Source organism: Dendroctonus ponderosae, unplaced genomic scaffold (genome assembly GCF_020466585.1).
Source record: "Dendroctonus ponderosae isolate FM_Combo_2020 unplaced genomic scaffold, Dpon_F_20191213v2 Dpon_F_20191213_3, whole genome shotgun sequence".
NCBI classification, from domain to species: Eukaryota; Metazoa; Arthropoda; class Insecta; order Coleoptera; family Curculionidae; genus Dendroctonus; species Dendroctonus ponderosae.
The window spans coordinates 9,012,703-9,021,522 of NW_026018508.1; the positions used below are offsets into that span (position 1 = coordinate 9,012,703).

Genomic DNA, 8,820 nt, shown 5'->3' on the forward strand with positions numbered 1-8,820 from the left:
CTGTGTAATCTCCTTATTATCCACTCTTATCAAGCAGATTCTCGTATTCATTTAATTAACTCCGGCTCCATTTGTATCTCCTGGTGCTGTGTGTATCGTACAAACGTGGTAGGAATGAAGAATTGTCGTCCACTATCTTCCTGGAATCAATCTCCTCGCCCTTTGTTGGCGTGAGTTCTTTCAGTTTCTGCTATGTTACTGAAGTAATCGCAGATCGGCAAATTTGTGAAAGTAAATTCAAAGTAAGTCACAGTTTGACAAATTATTGTTATTATTGACAAGGGCTGTCCACCTGTAACTATCTGTTAATGGCAAAAAACATAATTGCCGCTTTGAATTTCCATTAAAAAATTGTAGAACAGAACTTTTTCAATATCGAAAATGTTCGTAATTTGGAGCAAAGATCGTAATTTTTCTTTTTCAATGCTTAAGTATTCCAATATGCTACCAATTAAACGTGGAACAATTTCAAAATAATGCTTAATAGCWAAGTTAAAATTCGATTTTCAACTGTTAATATMTTCTAGAAATTTTCGAAAAAAAATTKTSTGTWTTTTTYTCGTACTCCCCAAGTGAGCCTCCATCACCCCWTAAAAGGAATGACGCCAATWWTGAATCACCCTGYATATATAGTATAGGCTGTTATACTACCYACTGCTGCTAARTACTAGGCAACTCGTTTGTCGTTTGTATTCCGATAATGTTACYACTCATTATCCACCCTTCTGAACTAACCCCCGGGCATAGTAARTAAAGAGGTMATTTATTGTCATGCAAATACGTAACATCCTSACGCTTAACGCGATTTTATGAACTTGTCATCGATTGTCGGCCAGTTTTATACCMGGCCGTATTGCCACATAAACACAAWGTYAATGGGTTCTTAAAGATGKTTTTTTCATCAGTAATGATTGATGCTATTTGCGTGTAATCGAATGTGTCAGTGTTTCCTGTAACAACAGGGATTTCTCAAAAATTATGCTGATGTTTTCAACAGTTTTAAGTTTGGGTCTTATGACCTTTTAGGAAGAGGAAAAATAAGAAAAAAACTAAATTTTCAAGAGACAACAGCTGAAAAATCGACAACTGGTAGCCACTATAGGCATTTTATCACAGTCTAAAAAACACATATTTTATTTGATTTGTAAGTACGACGTTCACTGCTGTGCAGCATAAAAATAATTTATTCTCACTGCGATTCATACCTTAGAACTCAATATAATCCTATTCTGTACATTATATCTCTTTATTCACAATTATTCTACAATATTAAATTACAATATTATGTTATTTTTTATAAGATACCTGTTCAAACAATATTTGAACATTTGTACAGAGTCGTTGGGCTGTGACCTTCTGAGTGTTGAATTCTGGGAACGGGTTGCCCTTTCCGGCATATACGGAATTTTTCCGGCCTTTACCAATGAGCCCCTTTTTGGAGCTAGAAATGAAGAATTTGTACCTACGCTTTGCATGTACCTGACCATCTCGAATTGTATACCGAGGTTTCGTAAGTCCCTGGTTATTGTTTTGTTGGGATGGCCAAGCTATGCCATACCAATAAATTAGAGTGAAAGGCGGGGTTGGGTTTTGGTCAACTTTCTCTACCATTCCGAAATAAGTGTCATGGTGCACTCAGGACAGCCGTAAATAGAGCTCTGAGGAAAACTGAATTTTCCTTCGTCCTGCACCTTTGATTTTACATTGGTTTTTGGGTCTGTATACAACTGTCTGTCCCCCCAGGTTTTTGGGTTTTACCAAGCCAAAAAGGTAGGTATAGGCGAGAGTGCCTACTGAAAAGCGATACAATTGAAGCACAGCGTGACCTATAGCAAGGTCACAAAAATTGCTCCTCTGCGAACCAAAGCTAAAAGAATCAAGACTCTCAGCATGTCGGTAACATTCATTACATGTGTTCAGAATAGGGCAGCCACAGTAGAAACATCAGCGGCTTCTGTGTAATATAGAAAAGACACACACAAGAGCAGATACAGGCCCACGGTATTATCGACACATGAAGAATTGCAGAAAGAAAAACTTTTAACCATAAATAAGTTCCACCCACATATAAAACTTGCATAATTAATGAGGTGATCTGTTGGTTACTCGCAGTTTTTGACAAAACCCACTAAATGGAATTTCAGATAGAAAACCCTATGTTCTATATTCCAGCCTAGTGCAAAAAGTCATACAAAAAGCCATACTTGTTTAATAGCACAAAGGTACAGAAAAATTGCACCATGCAGGTGGCGACTAACAAACTGCCTCTCGGCCTCTCAACAGGCAATTTTTTAAAATAAAGGTGAGACACTCCGAGGTATTGAGAGGTCCATAAACAAAAATAATAAATGGACCACTAATGGGCTCCAATGAGCTGACACTATGGTGCGCGTGGGCCCCTCACCACGGGGAGCCCTGAACAGAATTTCGTCTTTGGTGGCTTACTCGGAGGTGAATTTAATCTCGTGCAGAGCCGAATTATACAATATCATTCTTTACATTGTCATGGATAGACTCGTAATTTAGTGAAATGCAGATTGAAATATCACAAAATAAGTTATCAGTTTTACTTGTTCAAGAAACTACGCAGTTTCAGAACAAATGCCAAGTAGTCATGTGACTTATAATTCAATGTGCTTTATATAATTACCCTCAGTAAAACCATTCTATTCACTAGGTTGGAAAGGGTTTAGTGGTGCACTCCCGTTTGTTTCTTATGGATATAATCTGATGCTTTAGTAAGAATTATTTAAAACTACCAAAGTTCGATCATTCGATCAATCGAAACAGTCCTATGATTCAGCTTTCTAACTTTCGTATACACGTTTGAACAAGTGCTTCGGCTCACCGGTCAACTCTCCTTTAATAGAAAGTCATGATCTGAAATCAAGACATGTTGAGTGAAGTTGAGAATGTTTGTAATAAATTGTACCGTTAAGTGATAAAACGTATGTACGCATTGAAATGTCGCTAATTACTGGCTATTGCTTTGGAAAATCAATTAAAAATCTGAATTTTCAAACAGTGTTGTTACAAATGGATCAGAGCAACGAATTTATGGTTCCATCAGTAAATAAAAACGTAAAAGTAAGTAAAAGTAAAAACAGAAAAGAAGAAATTACGGCACTCAATCCAGATTGGAAGCGCGTTTTGCGCCAAACAGCATGTGCGCCGAAGCGTTTGAACCCCCTCCCATCCCCCACGCATGAGCACACACGGCTGCGTTGCATAAATGCAACGGGGAATCCAGCAGTGGAATCAGTCTTAGTCGGAAAGCACGGGTGATCACTTCGCCCACTGCCTCATCGCCTTTGATAATGTCCACCGCAGTTGTGGACGAAACGTCAGGAAGAAATTTCCAAAGACCACGGCTTCAAAGCCCGGAAAAGATTCCTAAATGAAATTTGTATCACTGCTGAAAAGTTGAGATTTATACGTTAGTCCTAAAGGGTTCAACTGACCCATGTCATCTCTACTTAATAACGTATAAGTACTTTTTTATTTTAAACTTTTTGTTGTGAATGATTKSAAAAAATTAAAGCGCGTTTAAAATTATACTTATRAAAGGTTTACTTCTCACGTCTCTCTAAAATAAGCTGTTCTCGRGAAAATCTACTACTAATCTRCTAAATTGSAACACAATTTTAAAAGTCGATTTTCTCGGGAACGGYTCGTTTTTTTAAGTAATTTTAAACGTTCYTTAATTTYTTGAAATYGTACACAACAAAAAGCGGAAAATAAAAAATATAGGATATTAAGTTAAGAYATGGGTGAGTTCAAMCCTTTAGCGTTATCGGATAAATGTCAACTTTTACATGTACTGTGTAYATGTAAAAATTAAAAAATTTACATGTACTGTACAATAATACAAATTATCATAAGTAATAAGTGTACTAAAAAAAATAAAAAATTTACATGTACTGTACAATAATACAAATKATCATAAGTAATAAGTGTGCCAAATTAGAAAACAATCGGATAACCGACAAAGAAGTTATTTCAAAAAAAWTATTTTGTAAATCTAACTTAACACCCCCGTAAATATGTTATTGTTGAGTTTTCGCAAAAGTGTTATAGGAAAAACGTTATAGTCACGCTMATTTTTGCTGTGGAGTTGCCCCGTTAAGTGTTGGTCCCACCTTTTCCGGACACCCTGTATATTGTCTTTGGCTACATACAAATTTGCTGTTGACTCTAAACGATCTCTTGAAATTTGATTGTTGAAATTGAATTTTTTGAGAAAGTTTCTGTGATACTATATGAATAAACTGTAATAAAACTATTAAAACAAAATGTCTTGCTTTGTCTTTTTTACATGGTTGTTTATCTGTGTATGTTTATAATTTTAAGTATTTTGTTTTTACACGCTTTGCCCATAAAATTGGTAAATTTTTCTGTGGAAAAAAGCGTAATTTGGAATAACTATCCAAGCTCACATACTGAGTGTAGGTATGCATGGAAATACGACTAGTTGTATGAAAAAAAGTGCTTTAACACTTCAACTTTTGGTGGAAACCTGCCAATGTTTTCACTTTTACTGGAAGAAAATGCTTCTTTAACTTAGTCCGCGAATTTTACAGTCAGATTATATGAATATTTTTAGATTAAATCCGAGGTAGTGGCTTGAGTACATATTGAGTAAATAAGAGGTCAGTGTGAGTCCCCTATGATTTATTTACAAACGACACGTTTCGGTTATTTCAAACCATATCGATCATCAAGTAACGAAAGATGAAGTTTCAGTTCTTTTGTTACTTGATGGTGGTCATGTTTTAAAATAACCGAAATGCGTCATTGGTAAATAAATCATAGTGAACTCTAACCGACGTCTTATTTACGCAATCAAATAAATATGTTCGATTTAGTGTGTGGCATTGCTTCATGACCAGGTAGCAGCTGGGTAGACAATTAGCTAGGTTTCAACTGAACATTATGTCTTACCAATTTACCTTTTGAAACATGTAATTGATTGTAAAMACTCAAAACTATTCCTAGATTTCTAGTTTTGAAGGATARTATAGCAAGCTCTAATTTGATGGAATTTTAACTTTAAATTAACTGACAGAGTTTGTACACATCACACTACGTACAACGTTTCCTCGCACCAATTCGATATGATTTATGAGAGCCGATAAATGTCGATATCGAAAAAATTGAAATAGTATCGATAGCAGACATATTTCTGCACGCGACATGGCATTCCGTGCTGTTAACATTGCCATAAACAACGCGGATCATACGAACCTGTCAAACGAGCACAGTTGTGAGTTTATTATGCCATATCGACCGTGTCTTACAGGTTTTTTAGTACAGGGAATTCATCAATTTTATTTTATTGTGATCTTTTTATAAGGGGCATCTTTCTTCGACTCATTCCACATGTTCACTTTCCAATCTGAGTATAAGTCGATCACAAATTGTAGAAGAAATATTTTTTTATTATTTGTTTCCACGCTACCTGACATAAAATTATCAAATGTATCTTCATATAAAATGTGAATAAAAGTTGCGTTATTCTACTTGTTAAAAATTTCAAAAAATCTGCTGAAAAATCGGGTGGAAGTTGCTCTCTTTCAACTTATGAAGACTTTTACTTAAAACTCGTAATAGTAGTCAGAAGAACGCTTGAACGGGAAAACTTACAGATAATTGAATGACCAAGTTCAGTATTAACCGGCGTGAATTGATGAAGTTATACAATTACAATCTATCGGCCGGTGAGTTCCAGATAAACCAAAAATGATCTACACTGAATGTAGACCAGGTTTACCCCGACACCTGAACCTAATACTCTTGGGGCAAAAAAGCCACACTGGAAAGCAACAAATAGAATAATGCACTCGTATTTCATCTAAATCCCAATTATACCCCGGGGAGTCATCCTGAACGCCCCAAAACGTTTGCAAAATGTTTTCGGTTCCACCCTTCGGGTTTTACGTTACAACTAGCACCACACATCGATCCCATTGATTCGTCTGTCAGATGTCAAAATGCATTCATCGAATGGGCTAAATGCTTTATTATATGCCTATTTAGCTTGATGAGCGATCTAAAAGTAATTACAGGCCAGTCTTGAATGGGTAGAGTTTGATGCGAATCTAAATGTTTTCAGGGTTATGGATGGAACACGGTTCATTTTAAAGTGATCACTTTTACACAATTATCACTACGTGGGTAATGAGGAGTAGGTTGTTTATCCAATGGTATTTAACAAAATTTTTAGAAACTTTTTTTATCGTTTATGGTTTAAAGTACTGCATTTAACTCCCATGCAGCTTCATTTGCAAAAAACGAATGCTACTTGTTTGCGCAAGTAAATCGGTAGTCACCCCCACAAACATAGACTTGCGAACCCATCATATATCATTGCCACGTCACTTATACATTAAAAAATACTGAGCCGGAAGAATGGTGAGATTTGAAGACCATGAAAAAATGTTGTTTATTATTTTTTTGCTCGAAGCTATTAGCTTTCGAAAATTTATATTTTCGGAAGCTCTCTGCTGCAGCTAAACTGCTCAATCCTGAAAACCTTTCGAAAGGAAGGGAACGAATCGGATCATGTTCATGTTCTCAGCTTTCTGAACAAATCCAGCACTCACAGAATCATCGCAAATAATTTCAACGTTTTCTTAAAAAAACTTTGCGTTTCTATAGAAGTTCAAGAATGAGTACGTACATCCTTATTGGACGAATAGGGATATTTATATCTAGCTGACATAAAGTAAACTCGAGTTCGAGAAATTGAACAGTTTGGACCTATTACCAAACGGATTGAATGAGGTCTGCTTTTGTGCAACTTGCAGTCCTTGCTTAAAAATATTTGCAGATATTGAAACAATTAGGTATACGCAATAGTTCTACAAGGCAGGAGCGGATCCAGCTTTCGAGTCAGGGGGGGGTCAAGTAGTACAAATTCAGTCTTTTGTTGTCTATGAAATTAGAAAAATTATCGTTAGTCATAGCTACAAGTTTTTGTTCATTCGGGTCGCCTGCAGTATTGTCAGGCTTGTCAGCTTGATATTTTCATAAACCTTGTGACTTCTGCGACAAAGACAGTGTCGAATGAAACCAATCGCTAAATACCTCTTTCGAGACCCAACTTTTAAATTGGTTCTTGTAGCAGACTGGCAGACAAATGTTCTTGAACGATTTGTGCGTTCCAGTACCATTTGAACAAATAATGGCATTAATGTCTTTACCTAGTTTACGACCTGGTGCGCTTGCTTCTTTAGAGGATACGAATTTTTTTTTGGGGCAACAGTCTTTGGAACAGACCACTCTCGTCTGCATTATAGATCTGGTTAACGCTGGATAAATGGCTGTACTGCAGATTTGTTGCTTGCTAATTCTTCACACGAGATCGTTAACCCACGGAGGCCAAATCTCTTCGCTCCATATTTTTTGTGATTTAAAAAAAAATTATTTCTTTTGCTTGCGGGGGTGCCGGATTATTCGACCTATCGGTCTATTGAAGTGCCGGATTAGTCAGATTATACTGTATTTGTTATTGCTGTTGATCTACACATAAAGAAGAACGAGATTGACTCATTTTGCGGATGTGACACAAAAGAGTCTCAACTCCTTAAAGACTCCTCCACAACACTCCCAGGTTACGCTAATTTTGATATATCATACATGAAGAAATTAGAAACTTCTTCAGATGTGAGCAACTAGAAATGCTTAAAATTTGTTGCTCTCTTCCATATTTGTGAATTTGATTGATTGAACACTATTTCCTGGTGGGTTGTTGTTGCAAAATAAATATTTTTAGTTAAAAATTTTAGATAATTAATCGTCTCAAAACTAAACAAATTTGATCTCATTGCTTTGACATTGAGCATTATCAAAAATTAACAATCTTTAAATGTGTGCAAGTATTCATTATTAAAGGCGTGCTGCGAAAAAATCCCACTCTACTTCTGAGTTAATTGATCTCGTCAATAATAATTGATGTACCTACTTCAACTCTTACTAATAGAAATACGATGTCATTCACTTTCGCCTTCAGCTTTATGTACTCACCCTTTGATGTTTGAAAGTGGCCCAAACTAATTTAAATAAAAGGGATTTTTTTGTGTCCGGTATACTTGTGCTCTTATCGAAGGGCCCGAGTACAATAGCAAGGGTTCAAATTGTCCAGATGCAGATCTTTCTTAATTTGTCATTTGCAGTGGTGAAGAATGGAATTCATTCTATGCTTAAGGCTGATTCAGTGAACATGCCAATTTGTCTAAATGCTATTTTCTTCATTCGCATAGAAAAGCTTCGAAAATAAATTGATGGATTCTTGAAGATATTGATGTATTTCTGAAGATCTTGAAGTATTCTTGATGTTGTTAGAAAAAGATGCAGGACTCAGATTCAGAGGTATATGGTAATTTGGCTTGTGCTGAATGGTCGTATGTGGCCTCCCACTTTGTTTTGTGTTACAGATTTGTTAAGATGATAATAAATAACTAATTTGTCAGAGCTCTCCGATTCTTCTAACTGTTCAAAGTGTAACTAATCTGACTAGCACTGCTACTGTTCGATTGTGTTGTCATGGAGGTAAAGAAAAGCCCCAATTGTGCCATAAATCAATCTACCCCAAAAGATTGCACGGAAACCGAGAATAGAAAACGGAGATAGACTCTATTATGTTTCGCAGATAGAACTGATCATGGGTCATTTTAAAGAAGAGCAATTTTGTTTTTGGTATTCTATGGTATTGTAAGCCAGTAGGATGATTCTTTAGATTGTGCTCATTGCGTCATTTCGTACCTACTTACTAATATATCTAGTAGGGCTAGGAATTTTTAAAAATCTGAAATTTGAATA

The 8,820-nt window shown here is 36.0% G+C and overlaps 1 protein-coding gene across 1 annotated transcript in view; it reads right to left on the reverse strand.

Moving 5' to 3' along the window:
- The window catches only part of LOC109545715 (protein Wnt-1), a gene marked incomplete at its 3' end in the record, with an annotated part of 27,751 nt that overhangs the window by 8,622 nt on the left and 10,309 nt on the right, over positions 1-8,820 (reverse strand).